General features: G+C 45.9%; 1 long non-coding RNA gene across 1 annotated transcript; it reads right to left on the reverse strand.

Annotated features, from left to right (window-relative positions):
• Positions 1 to 3,395: 3,395 nt before the first annotated feature.
• LOC135057715 (uncharacterized) lies at positions 3,396 to 12,202 on the reverse strand. Its single transcript, XR_010244319.1, has 4 exons — positions 12,165 to 12,202; positions 11,018 to 11,099; positions 4,542 to 4,574; positions 3,396 to 3,473 (listed from the first exon to the last, which is right to left on the reverse strand). It is a non-coding gene; the product is annotated as an uncharacterized LOC135057715 (long non-coding RNA).
• Positions 12,203 to 13,398: the final 1,196 nt, after the last annotated feature.

The following is a 13,398-nucleotide window of genomic DNA, read 5'->3' on the forward strand; positions in this document are numbered from 1 at the left end:
GGGCAGCGGATGCGCGCTTCCTAGAAAGGATAAATACAGTACATGGATCTGCCAAGATACTCGTGCTGTAGGAGGGGACTGTTAGTGAACAAAATGTTGGGGCAGTCATCTTTGTAGTAAGGGGTGCTGAGGTGCAGCACAACTCACTGAGTGTCCCCTGTTTCCGGTGAGAGAGGGAAACGTCAGCAAGGTCACTGAAGCCGAGTCCCGTGTGTTCCTCCTGGCTTCCGGCAACTGTGTGCAGCATGCAAGAGAGAGACATAGGGGGTGATTCTGAGTTGATCGCAGCAGGAACTTTGTTAGCAGTTGGGCAATACCATGTGCACTGCAGGGAGGGCAGATATAACATGTGCAGAGAGAGTTAGATTTGGGTGGGTTATTTTGTTTCTGTGCAGGGTAAATACTGGCTGCTTTATTTTTACATTGCAACTTAGATTGCAGATTGAACACACCACACCCAAATCTAACTCTCTCTGCACATGTTAAATCTGCCTCCCCTGCAGTGCACATGGTTTTGCCCAACTGCTATCAAAATTCCTGCTGCGATCAACTCGGACTTACCCCCATAAGACGGTGCTGAGCGGAGGTGGCTCCATCCAGACGGGGAGGGGTGGTGGCGTGCTGCCCAGTGTTTGCACTGGGAGAGGCGGCTGCTGACTCGGAGTCCCCGTTAGTGGACAGCAAAGGCGGTGTGGTGACGGGGATCCCCACACCTACAGGGGCGGATCTTCACTCTCCTAGACACAAGCAATATCCAGTAGAAGAGTGGAGGGAAAAATGAGCAAGCCTCTGGGGCTATAATTTATCTTTAAACAGCGGCAGAGCTGGTGTGGAGGGTGCCCGACATTAGGGGGTGCCTGTGCGCATGAGGCCTCCCCCATGCGCACGCCTATGTTACTATTTACCCTGCACGGAAACAATATAACCCACCCAAATCTATATCTCTCTGCACATGTTACATCTGCCCTACCTGTAGTGCAACATGGTGTTGCCCAATTGCTTGCTTTTTTGCTTTACTCACAAACATGAATCAGGTCCTAAGCCTAAGTATCGCCTGTATGTATCAATGTTCACATGCAAGACAGGGTTCAGTAGCAAAAGCCGGCACACGGGTTGCCAACGTTCGAAATACAGTCATACATCGTAAAAAAGCCGACAGGGGTAAGGGGTGTTATACCCTCTCCCCTACCCCCCTAACTCTCCCTACCCCCAGCCTAACCCTAACCTCCCCCCTTAGTACCTAACCCTAACCATCCCCCATAGGTGCCTAAACCTCCCCCCCCCCTGTCCCCCGCTTCCTAACCCCTGCAGCCTAACCACCCTTCTGGCACCCTAACCCTCTTGGGGCTCAGCCTAACCCTCCCCCGGCAGCGTATATCTACCTTCCCCCCCCCCCCTCCACCCCTGCGCGGTTTCCTTTTCAGCGGCACAGGGTCTGGACGTTCGGCATCCCAGCTGTTGGGATTCTGGCGCTGGGATGTGTACCTATTCGGGATGCCAGTCTCGGCATTCCGAATATTGTTGGAATTCCGGTGTCAGTATTCTGAGTGCCAGGATTCTGACAGCCAGGATCCTGACTGCATTCCCCTGCGATGTATTAGTGGTGGAGTGAGCTCATCAGTGCCCACTTTATCGGGACTCCAGACGCACTACTGTGCATGTGCAGCCAGCTGACCACACATATGCAGCGCCCACTCCCACTAGATTTACAAAATGTAGCCCTCAACCCCTATGTTACATTGACAGGTGTTCTCCGAAAATGGGTGTTTTCGTGGGGATATGCCTCAAATATTGCATGATAAATATGCCCCATAGAAGTAAGTGTCACATATAAACAGTATGAAGGCTAATTAAACATTAGTGGCTGCAAAGTAAGAGGGGAAGTACTTTGTGGGCTTGAAAGACATCACCAGACAGTCCGAGGGGAACCCGCAGCTACTGCCATCTGAAGATGGTGTTAGCCCATTGTAACCTATGAGCTGCACTTAACCTGCAGAGGATTCCTCTCCCTGGCAATGGCAATGCTGAAGTGACCGCATCTTAGGGACGGGCTCTGTCCCTGCATGTTTTCATTCATACACCCTGCTGGTGTAATTGCATCCTGTTATGCGATATTAGGCACTTATTTTGCACCCAGATTACATTGCAAATGAGATCATTGATAAATGGGCCCACTAGAATGGCAGACAGCAATGCACAACTCTTAGAAAGAAATGCCCATCGCTCTGACAGCCAGCAGACGAGCCTTTATTGTGAGCTTTGGTTGCTGTCTGCTGAACTTATACTATGGCCTCGGCATGTGGTTGGTGCAGTTTGTGAGCTGTTTTTTTTCCCATCCCTGTGAAAAGTATATGACCAACCGGTTCCTCCAAGCTGGGTGTGGGTATGTAAGTGGGGCATCACCTTACACTCAGATCCTCAGCAGCATCTCACAATTGTATGAATCCAAAACACATGGTAACTTCCTCCTCTCCCTATAAAGCCATTTTATACTGTAATCCCATTATAATAAACTCAATGACATTGAGGTTACCGGGGCATACTTGCCTACTTTTGAAAAAGCATTTCAGGGAGATGTGAAAGTAACACCTATCAGCGCAGACGTGCACTGCTACACCGGAGAGGCGTGTCATAAAAATGACTTACATCCAAATGTAAATGATCCCCAAAGTTAGTAAGATCTACTTGTTGAAGAAAAGACACTGATATTTTGCAGAATTTGTTCCTCCGGGAGCGGCTATCGCTAACAATCCGCTGTCACTCTCTCCCCGGTTCCTCTCTCTCTCCCAGTGACGCACCTCTTCCCGTTGGAGGGGAAGAGGTGCGTCACTGGGAGAGAGAGAGGAACCAGGGAGAGAGTGACAGCGGATTGTTAGCGGTAGCCGCTCCCGGAGCCTCTTTGGACACAGCACTTACCCGGAGAGAGCTCTGATGATAGAGCACAGAGGGACGCGATGAGCCAATCTATGAGGACGGACGTCCGAGCCGGGGGAGCCTGATTTGTTGCCGCCGCAGTGAACGGGAGCGTACTGGATCCGAGGAGAGCCGTGATCAGCAGAGCCCTGCTCCAGGTTCCCGGAGGGGTTTCCGGTCAGCAGCATGATAACCCGTCCAGGCTGGAGCCCTCAACACCTCCTATACCCCACCCAGGTATCACCCACTAGGAGGAGCCAGGGAACCATAAGCACCACCCATAACTCCCTGGCAGTGCTGGATATGGCTATTGCTTGGAATACAACAGAAATCGTGAGTGACATGGGGCTTTGCATCTGAACTATCCCTATATTATCAGTAAGTCCCCACAGCAAATTAGTTAGACAGCTGGAGGAGTAGTTGCTATAAAGGGGGAGTACCCTTGCCTCATAGATTGCTTGCCTCATAGATTGCTTACCTAGAGCCACCATGGTCAGTAACAGTGAAGCAGTACTGTGAGCCCCAGTGACACCTCCATTTTATTCAGTTCACCAGTTTCACTATAAGGAACAAAGGGGACTTTAATACTGAAAATATAAATTATCCAGACGCTATAGCGACAACATACCATTTTTTTGGTTATAAGACTGTGGATATTGTATGGAGATAAAACAATATTATTTAGTGAGTTCCCACTCATAATAACTTACTGTACTGTGGTAGTCTGTGACACTACTGAAAGATAACCCAGGTTTATGGGAACAATACTGTCTGCTGCATAGTGAAGGAAGCCAGGCGGACCTTTGAGCCAAGATTTGCATTCATAAGGGACAGACTAAACTAACTTCCTGTATACAGTATGTGTTCCAGAGATGAAGGAGTCGCTTAGGACTGTAGAAGGAATTATCCCGGGGTATCAGATTCACTCAGACTTCCGCGTATAGATTAAATAGAGTACAAGTGAATTGATCGACCAACATAGACATTATTCCTCCAGCAGGCCTTGAGGAAAGTAGCAGAAGTCTTATTCTTGATAAGTAAAATCATAACTCCAGGACCCCTGTGACAAGTCCACTGTGTGAGGTCTAGGCTACAGTCCTTTAACTGTTAACTTGCCCGGTTATCAGAAGCAACTATCCTGGTACACCTCTGGAATTGTTATCGCCTGTTTGCCTTTAGGTTTTGACTATCAGGTCTTTTACGAGGCCAACAGAAAGAACACGAAAAGGGCCCATTGAAGGAAGTGTATTTATCTAAACAGAGTTAATGATTTTTATAACCGTGGACAACTTCTCTTACCACACCGGATTATAGGATCTTAGACTTTCAACGCTTTGTTTTGAAACATACTCAGGGGACTCAATATAAGTGCACTCTAAACTATTCCTGCGCAGGTTATATATATATATATATTTATTTTTGGATAAAAGAAAACCCCGGGTCTATAGTCCAAGATACTATAGAAAAGGTACCTAAGGTTTTTTTGTAAAGTGCATGCATTATCTCCTTGTAACATAAAGTCAGTTTACAGTAAATATATGTTAATATAGTTATTCTATATAGTAAATATAGCTAACCTTCTTTCATTTGAATAAAGTTCCTTATTATACTTGTGGTGGAATACTTACCGCATGAATATGTACCAATTGACGTGATTCGACCTAGAAAAGAAACCAGAACAGGTACTATTAGATATATAGATATAGGGTCATTTGTATTCAGGTTAATCTAATATAGGGAATAGCACCCAATTTCTGACAACAGGGGGTAAAACAATAGGTCTGGTATACACACCTAAATTTGCACCCGGGCTTTCCCAAGCGAGCCACATGAGTATTTAAAGCTTGGGTGGAGGCACTAATATATCCCCATAGGAGACCACCTATTCGTACGTAAGTAACCATAAATTGGGGACAGGGTTACATTTTGGAGGCACTGCTGAGATCCTAACATACTTTCGTCTCCTGTTTACCAACCTAAAGTAGTGTAGCGATGGAGATTATCACAGGTGAGGTCATCACCCGTTGGTGTCAAGAGAAAGGTGTGGATACTCGATACAGCTTCGGTTTAGTTGGGAATCTGTCCTCAGTTACAGAAGAATGTTTTCTACTAGCTGTGACAAAGTTATATGGAGTGAATCAGCCTTGTATTGCAGACACCTGGAAAGGACAGTATGGAGACGTTTTCGCCATGCTCATACAAAATGACGATCCCTTGGATAGAACACTACTCCCTAGTATGATCATCTTGGAACAAGGAACGGGAAGGAAGGTACAGATATTATGGCCTGAAGGGCAGAGATCGGATGGTAGGGAAACTACCTTGAGGGACGCCATTGGATCCGGTGAACCCCCTGCTGAATCACCATCCCCACAGTCACAGCTCACTAAGAGTAACCCATCGGACTCCTCAGATCCTGCGGAGAAACAGAGGGCTGGTATCGAGCCTCAAGTGGAATCAGTAGTGAATAAAGTGGTTAGTCACCTTGAAAGGTGGCACTTTGAAGGGGGATATCGTAGATTGAGGATATTCTCCGGAATTACCCCTATACCGGCAGGGGAGGAAAGTTATGATACATGGAGGGAAACTGCAATCCAGCACTCGGAGGAGTGGCAATGCCCAGACCATATTAGAAAGCAGAGAGTAGTGGAAAGTCTTCGGGGACCTGCCATGGGAGTTATACAAGCTACTCAAAGGAGCAATCTGCAAGCGACGTTGAGGGAATATATCGAGGCTTTGGATTTTTCGTTTGGAACTTTGGAGGATGTAGGAGATTTGATGGCTAGGTTGAATAATACCTATCAGGATCAAGGAGAGACTTTAACACATTATATCTATCGATTAGAGCGGTTGATATATAAAATTGTAGATAAAGGAGGCTTCTCCAAAGATGTTGTGGATGAGAGAAGGTTACGGCAGGTACTTAAAGGAGCTCTTACAAACCACCCGGTAGCTCAGAAGATACGCTGTACCCTGACTATAGACCGGCCACCTACGCTGAACGAACTGGTCAAAGAGGTCAAATTGGAAGAGGTCCAGATTGAAAATAGAGAAAAATCTATAAAGAAGATCAAAGTAGTACTACCCACTGTGGAAACCCCTCCTATGGATGAGAGATTACTCAAAATGATAGAAGAGCAAAATAAGAAGATTGAACAGCTTATTGCCCTTCAGGCGAGTCAACATAGCGGCCCCAAAAGGCCGGCCGGAATAGGAAGGGGTGTTAACAGAAGAAGAGACTTCCGGAATGCTTATGAGTGTTATTTTGTGGGCAGATAGGACATCGGTCATTTGAATGTCCCATGACAGAGTCGGAGAGAAGGGAAAGTAATACCACCGATCAGAGACGGGCATCATCAGGGGGAAACTCCAACGGGAGCTCTGTGAACCCCTCACAGACTCCCCAATAATTCATGTCAGAGCTATGGGGAGTGCCCAGTGGTCTCACACTGTCCCAAATAGTTTAATGGGAAATGCTCCCATAACAAAAGCTATGATCAACGGGCACGACTGTACAGTTTTAATGGATAGTGGATCACAAGTGTCCATAGTATTCGAATCATGGTACCACCGGCATCTCCCGGATATCCCCATTCAACCCCTTAGTGGATTGACTATCTGGGGATTGAGTGGGCAACGGTATCCCTATCTAGGATACATCATAACGCAAATCACTTTTGAACCTGGATTGGGTCTAACAAATAACACCATCCCTCTGGTAGCTTTGGTCTGTCCCGATTCTCCAGGAGATAAAGGAAAACTGCCCATCATTGTAGGTACCAATACCAATATGTATCAAAACTTAATCCGATGGTGTGAACAACAGGAGAGTGAAACCATTGAAAGTTCCAGACGGGATTGTAGGTGTCATAAGGTAGAAGGGTTGATCGTAGATGGAGACGGAGAGTTACATCTTGTAGAAAAACCGAGTGTATCCAAATTCAATTTAGAGTATTGCTTTATCGGAAGTGATATTGATGAGGCCAGCAAGCAACAGCTATTGGAATAATTACGTGACAGGGATTCGGCATTCTCCATGAGCGAATGGGATCTAGGTACAGCAACCGGGGTAGAACATCATATTAAGTTGAAGGATTATCATATTAAGTTGAAGGCCTTTTCGAGAAAGATCAAGGCGCCTGGCTCCAGCGGATTTTGAAGACGTTCGAAGGCATTTGCGGGGATTACTTGAAAACAACGTGATCGCCGATTCAGAGAGTCAATATGCTTCTCCCATAGTAGTCGCACGGAAAAAAAATGGCGAAATCCGACTTTGCATCGACTATCGCACTCTTAACAATCGCACTATCCCCGACCAATATACTGTGCCGAAGGTAGATGAAGCATTGGACTGCCTTCAAGGCAGTCAATGGTTCTCTGTATTAGATCTAAGGTGCGGGTATTACCAAATACCCATGAGTGCAGCAGATCGGTCGAAGACGGCATTCATCTGTCCGATCGGGTTCTTTGATTTCTTAAAGATGCCGCAAGGGATAACGGGTGCCCCAGCTACATTCCAAAGAACCATGGAAAAGACCGTTGGGGATATGTGCTACCGGGAGATGCTAGTTTACCTGGACGATATCATCGTGTTCGGGAGAAGTCTGGAGGAGCACAACCAGCGGTTGATCAAAGTATTGGATCGACTGATAGCCCGAGGGTTGAAGCTGTCTATGGAAAAGTGTCAGCTATGTCGATCGTCAGTGAAGTATCTCAGGCATATTGTCAGCCGACAAGGGGTGGCCACTGATCCTGCTAAGGTGGAAACTGTAATAAATTGGCCACGACCTCAAAGCCTCCGAGATCTACGATCCTTTTTGGGGTTTTGTGGATATTACAGGAAATTTGTACATCAATACTCAAGAATAGCTGTCCTCTGACTGAGTTAACTAGAGGTTATCCCCCGACAAAGAAGGTCTCCCGTATCAATAAGAGACAAGACCAAGATTATTTAAAACCCAAAGAGTCTTTTGGAGTAAGATGGGACCGAAATTGTGAAGATGCTTTCAAGCAACTGAAAGAGAGTCTAGTTAACTCCCCGGTGCTGGCCTATGCTGATCCAGAACTTCCATATGAGGTTCATATTGATGCATCTTTCGAGGGAATTGGGGGAGTGCTGTATCAGCTACAGGAGCATCAATTAAGACCTATTGCTTACGTGAGTCATGGATTATCTCCTGTCGAAAAGAAGTATCCAGTCCATAAATTAGAGTTCCTGGCCCTCAAGTGGGCGGTCACCGAAAAATTCCACGATTATTTATATGGGGTGGAATTCTTAATACAGACTGATAATAATCCGCTCACTTACATTCAGTCCACAGCCAAACTGGATGCAACCAGTCATCGGTGGTTGGCGGCGTTGACCAACTATAAGTTTACTATCAAATATAGACCCGGAATAACTAACCAAGATGCGGATGCACTCTCCATAATACCCCAACAGGAAATCCACGGGGATGTAAATTAATGGATTGTAGTCCCTGCGGCTGCGGTACAAGGGCTATGCCATCAGATCGTCAGCATGAAACACTCCCAAGTGGCTGCTGTCCACGTGGTGGGAGCTTCTGAGAAGGCTATACCAACCCCGTATCAAAAATTAACTCGGTCTCATATGGATGGATTAACAGTCATTCCGACGGATAAATTGGCTCGAGAACAGAGAAATGATCCCGATATTTGGCCCATCATTCAGCTGTTGGAAAATGCTCAATCCCCTATGAATCGGAAACTGCTGTCGGCTAAGTCCCATGTGCTGTTACACCAGTTGAAGAAACTAAATATCAGAGACTTGTGGAAATTGTGTGCTTCGTAAAACCTTACCCGTTAAGACTGCCCCTTTGGTAAATATACAGAGTTCAGGACCTCTGGATCTAGTTTGTATTGACTTCCTATCATTGGAAGGACCTGGAGGTCAGGAAGGGAACATCCTTATAGTTACGGATCACTTTACAAGGTACGCCCAAGCTTATGTTACCACAAATCAGAATGCCATCACTGTTGCTCGAACCCTGTGGGAAAAATTCTTTCAACATTATGGGCTGCCGGCTCGACTGCATTCTGATCATGGACGAGATTTCGAGAGTCGCCTCATACGAGAGTTATGTCGTTGCTGCGGAATAAAGAAATCTCGAACGACTCCGTACCACCCGCAGGGCGATCCGCAGCCTGAACGGTTCAACCGTACGCTCTTAAATATGTTAGGAACTTTAACTTCTGCAAGAAAGTGGCGGTGGAAGCAACATCTGTCAACTGTAGTTCATGCATATAATTGTACACAGAGTGATGCCACCGGATATACACCATATTTTCTGATGTTTGGACGAGAGGCGAGGCTGCCAATAGATGTCTGCTTAGGGACACAGATTAATTCTCCCAGTCCAATTTCTCAGACTAAGTATGTGAAACAATTGCGGCATCAGTTAAGGGAGGCTTATCAACTAGCTCGAAAAACTGCTAGCCATCTGGAAAAGAAAAATAAGCTAAGCTACGATAAGCATGTGAGAGAACAACGTTTGTTCATAGGAGACCGGGTATTGATTAGATTACTAGGAACATCCAGGCGAAAGAAATTATCCAACCGATGGCGCTCAACTCCCTATATGATAGAAAAACAGCTAGGGGACCTTCCCGTATACCAGCTGGTACCTGAGGATGGAAATGGACCTACTGTGACTTACCATCGTCAACATTTATTACCTATTGCACTAGATATGCGATGGGAAGATGAGGGGGCTGTACTACCTAACCCTTCGCCCGTATTTAAGCCCACTAATTTTAATACCGCACCTCTGAGCCCGAGTGAAGAGGAGGGCAATGAAAAGGAGGAAGAGTATTATCGAGGATGCTATTATCGGGACTCCCGAGGTTCAAGCGAAGGAAGTGTGAAGGAAAACTTTGATGAGGTGGAGAGATCTTCGGAGCCTTTGCAGGAGTGGGAAATAGATAGGAGATCGGGAGATGAAGGAATGGAATGGGAAGAAAATAATGACATCGAAGTGGAAAGTGACCAAATGGAAAGGAGGGGAACTGATTTAGATCTAAACTTAATACCGGCCCCAAGACCGCGACGATCTCGGAAACCTCCTAAGGTACTTACCTACGATCGATTGAGAACTCCCACAGAGGTACCATTGTTGGTACACCACCTCCGAATTCTGCCCTGGCCTTACTTTGACTCAATTGCCTCTTTGTCAAATGGTGGAGAGTTCTCAGAACATCCTTCTTCCTATCTCAATAAGGGCCCTAATGGAAATGCTTATACTTAGAAGTGGTAAATTGCGGTTTGAATCAATCCGTAATCACCAGGGGGAGAATGTAGACCTAAGTATATAATAGATAATGATATAAAATATATATATTGTAAAAACATGTATAAAAATGTATGTACTAAAAATATGCCTGAAGGATTTGACACAATAGTGGGCAGAGCGTGCCTGTCTAACTGCTGGGGCACGAGAGTGTGGGACAGAAAGTTCTGGAGGTGGCCCGAGGACAAAAACAACCGTTGGAGGGGAAGAGGTGCGTCACTGGGAGAGAGAGAGGAACCGGGGAGAGAGTGACAGCGGATTGTTAGCGGTAGCCGCTCCCGGAGCCTCTTCGGACACAGCACTTACCCAGAGAGATCTCTGATGATAGAGCACAGAGGGACGCGATGAGCCAATCTATGAGGACGGACGTCCGAGCCGGGGGAGCCTGATTTGTTGCCGCCGCAGTGAATGGGAGCGTACTGGACCCGAGGAGAGCCGTGATCAGCAGATCCCTGCTTCAGGTTCCTGAAGGGGTTTCCGGTCAGCAGCACGATAACCCGTCCAGGCTGGAGCCCTCAACACCTCCTATACCCCACCCAGGTATCGCCCACTAGGAGGAGCCAGGGAACCGTAAGCACCACCCATAACTCCCTGGCAGTGCTGGATATGGCTATTGCTTGGAATACAACAGAAATCGTGAGTGACATGGGGCTTTGCATCTGAACTATCCCTATATTATCAGTAAGTCCCCACAGCAAATTAGTTAGACAGCTGGAGGAGTAGTTGCTATAAAGGGGGAGTACCATTGCCTCATAGATTGCTTGCCTCATAGATTGCTTGCCTCATAGATTGCTTACCTAGAGCCACCAGGTTCAGTAACAGTGGAGCAGTACTGTGAGCCCCAGTGACACCTCCATTTCATTCAGTTCACCAGTTTCACTATAAGGAACAAAGGGGACTTTAATACTGAAAATATAAATTATCCAGACGCTATAGCGACAACATACCATTTTTTGGTTATAAGAACGTGGATATTGTATGGAGATAAAACAATATTATTTAGTGAGTTCCCACTCATAATAACTTACTGTACTGTGGTAGTCTGTGACACTACTGAAAGATAACCCAGGTTTATGGGAACAATACTGTCTGCTGCATAGTGAAGGAAGCCAGGCGGACCTTTGAGCCAAGATTTGCATTCAGAAGGGACAGACTAAACTAACTTCCTGTATACAGTATGTGTTCCAGAGATGAAGGAGTCGCTTAGGACTGTAAAAGGAATTATCCCGGGGTATCAGATTCACTCAGACTTCCGTGTATAGATTAAATAGAGTACAAGTGAATTGATCGACCAACATAGACATTATTCCTCCAGCAGGCCTTGAGGAAAGTAGCAGAAGTCTTATTCTTGATAAGTAAAATCATAACTCCAGGACCCCTGTGACAAGACCACTGTGGGAGGTCTAGGCTACAGTCATTTAACTGTTAACTTGCCCGGTTATCAGAAGCAACTATCCTGGTACACCTCTGGAATTGTTATCGCCTGTTTGCCTTTAGGTTTTGACTATCAGGTCTTTTACGAGGCCAACAGAAAGAACACGAAAAGGGCCCATTGAAGGAAGTGTAGTTATCTAAACAGAGTTAATGATTTTGATAACCGTGGACAACCTCTCTTACCACACCGGATTATAGGATCTTAGACTTTCAACGCTTTGTTTTGAAACATACTCAGGGGACTCAATGTAAGTGCACTCTAAACTATTCCTGCGCAGGTTATATATATATATATTTATTTTTGGATAAAAGAAAACCCCGGGTCTATAGTCCAAGATACTATAGAAAAGGTACCTATGGTTTTTTTGTAAAGTGCATGCATTATCTCCTTGTAACATAAAGTCAGTTTACAGTAAAGATATGTTAATATAGTTATTCTATATAGTAAATATAGCTAACCTACTTTCATTTGAATAAAGTTCCTTATTATACTTGTGGTGGAATACTTACCAGATGAATATGTACCAATTGACGTGATTCGACCTAGAAAAGAAACCAGAACAGGCACTGTTAGATATATAGATATAGGGTCATTTGTATTCAGGTTAATCTCATATAGGGAATAGCACCCAATTTCTGACAACGGGGGGGGGGGGGGGGGTAAAACAATAGGTCTGGTATACACACCTAACTTTGCACCTGGGCTTTCCCAAGCGAGCCACATGAGTATTTAAAGCTTGTGTGGAGGCACTAACATATCCCCATAGGAGACCACCTATTCGTAAGTAACCGTAAATTGGGGACAGGGTTACAATAATGAGAGGCAATTCTTATGGCAACCTATGGATGACCTGATAAATAAAGATTCAGCTCACATGCCTGTGTCTCAAGCTCTCGCCATTTGCCTACAAAAGCGTACTCTGGCCCAAATCATGCAGGATGATACTGATCCTGATACATCAGATCCAGAGGAGGGGGAAGTGGATGGGAGTGGGGGGGATGCTGTCCTGTCACAGGGGATTCAGGCCCTCATTGAGGCTATCAGAACTGTCCTGCACATTCCTCACAGGACAGAGGAGGTAGAGGAGGAATCTTACTTTAATACTAAAAAGAAATCCTCAGCTACTTTTTCCGCTTCAAAGGAATTGAATGCCCTCTTTGAAGAGGCTTGGGTAAACGCTGACAAGAAATTTCAGATCCCTAAAAGGTTGATTTCTTCCTTCCCCTTTCCATGAGATGATAGGAAGAAATGGGAGAACACGCCGATTGTGGACGCATCGGTGTCCAGGTTGTCGCGTAAGATAGTCTTACCGGTTCCCGGGGCTGCGTCCTTAAAAGACGCAGCTGACCACAAGATTGAGACCACTCTCAAATCTTTATACATGGCGGTGGAGGTGGCCCAGAGACCCACTATTGCTTGTGCATGGATCACTAGAGCCATTGCTAAATGGTCAAGTAACCTATTTGATGGTTTAGATTCCTTAACCAGGGACGATATTATTTTACTCCTACAGCACATCCAGGACTCTGCTAACTTTATGGTGGAAGCCATAAAAGATATTGGTGGGCTCAACGCACGCACCACTGCCATGGCAATGTCAGCACACATGGGATTGTGGCTACGCCAGTGGACTGCGGATGTGGACTCCAGGAAAGGAGTGGAAAATCTGCCTTTCACAGGAGAGGTCCTGTTCGGGGATGAACTGGATAAGCTAATATCCAAGGCTACGGCGGGTAAGTCTAC

The sequence above is a fragment of the Pseudophryne corroboree genome, chromosome 3, assembly GCF_028390025.1.
Source record: "Pseudophryne corroboree isolate aPseCor3 chromosome 3, aPseCor3.hap2, whole genome shotgun sequence".
Lineage (NCBI taxonomy): Eukaryota > Metazoa > Chordata > Amphibia > Anura > Myobatrachidae > Pseudophryne > Pseudophryne corroboree.